Source organism: Sinocyclocheilus rhinocerous, unplaced genomic scaffold, assembly GCF_001515625.1.
Source record: "Sinocyclocheilus rhinocerous isolate Xijiao unplaced genomic scaffold, SAMN03320098_v1.1 scaffold119, whole genome shotgun sequence".
Taxonomy (NCBI): Eukaryota; Metazoa; Chordata; class Actinopteri; order Cypriniformes; family Cyprinidae; genus Sinocyclocheilus; species Sinocyclocheilus rhinocerous.
This window is the reverse complement of record NW_015654491.1, coordinates 752,852-754,251: the sequence shown is the minus strand read 5'-3', so window position 1 is coordinate 754,251 and position 1,400 is coordinate 752,852.

Below are 1,400 nucleotides of genomic sequence, written 5' to 3'. Positions count from 1 at the left end.
TTTTACTTGCACTTATAAGGCAAGATGTTTTCTTTAAGTTTTCCTCTTTCATGGATAGATCGTTTCATCTTGTAAATGTGTTTAAATTCTTCATATTGTTCAATCTTTTAATCTTTGGTAGTGAATTGAATTGGCTCTCTCGCGAGAAGTGAATCACAGTTTCAAGGCATGTGATTGGCTGTTCATTACTGATGTCACTCTTTCATGTGCACGTGCTCCATTAACTCAGGATCAAGCCTGAGTTGACAGAGAAAGTTGATGATGAGCTTCATGGTACCAGCAAAGCCGGATTGGACTGGTTTGGTTTTGTCAACTCAAAACTAATCCTGTAACCCCGAGTTTGTTCAGCCACCATCATGGTACAGGCCCCAGGTCTGTTTGATTAGGGTTGGAGCAAAACTGTGTAGAGCTGTGGCCCTCCAGGAATTGAGTTTGAGACCACTGCCTTACATGAATAATATGTTTTTGTCATGAAAAAAATTATTTACTATACATGGTATTTTTACCATAATGAACTTGCCAAACTTCTACTATCGATTATCTCAGACATGGAGTTTCAACCTATACAGACCTAGAAGGACTACTAATATAAAAAATATTTTCTTATAATAATAATATTCAGTTAAACATTATTACAGTATAGGCTGTATAATTTCTTATCAGATCATGAGTTAATGTTTATTCAAGAATTTATGGTAACACTTTACAATAAGGTTATATATACAATAAGGTTTATATTTGTTTATGTACCATAAATGAACAACACTTTTACAGTATTTATTAAATCTTGGTTAATTTTAATTTTTAAGTATATTGTTGTTCATTGTTGATTAAGTTTCCTTCATAATGCATGTTAGCTAATGTTTTCTAATGTAATCTAGAAAACGTGAAATTAACAAATGCATAGGAATTCGTATAAATATCCTTGCAGACAGTACTTTTACAGACCCCCTAGTAAACCCTGGATTGGTAAGTTATCCAAGAAACGTGGATCTGGAATATGGAAGCATATGGGTAGCAATATTCAATTTGAAATATTGAATATTGAATACTGCTACCCATATGCTTCCAAACAGGAAAGACTGGTATTTTGAAAATGTATATGTATGTATGTATTTATTTACTTATTTATGTTTAAGAAGAAGGCATTTTACAGAATGTTGGGTTCAAACAGCAATGTATGTATGTGTGTTTGTTTGTTTGTTTATATTTTATATGTATTTATGTAATTTTTAAATTTGTTTATTTTTGTGGCACACACAAATTCAGAAAAAAAAGGTACGGAAGCTGTCACTGGGGCAGTATCCTTTCAAAAGTAACATACATGTACCATTTATACTACTAATAATGTGTGTGTGTGTGTGTGTGTGTGTGTGTGTGTGTGTGTGTGTGAACTACCC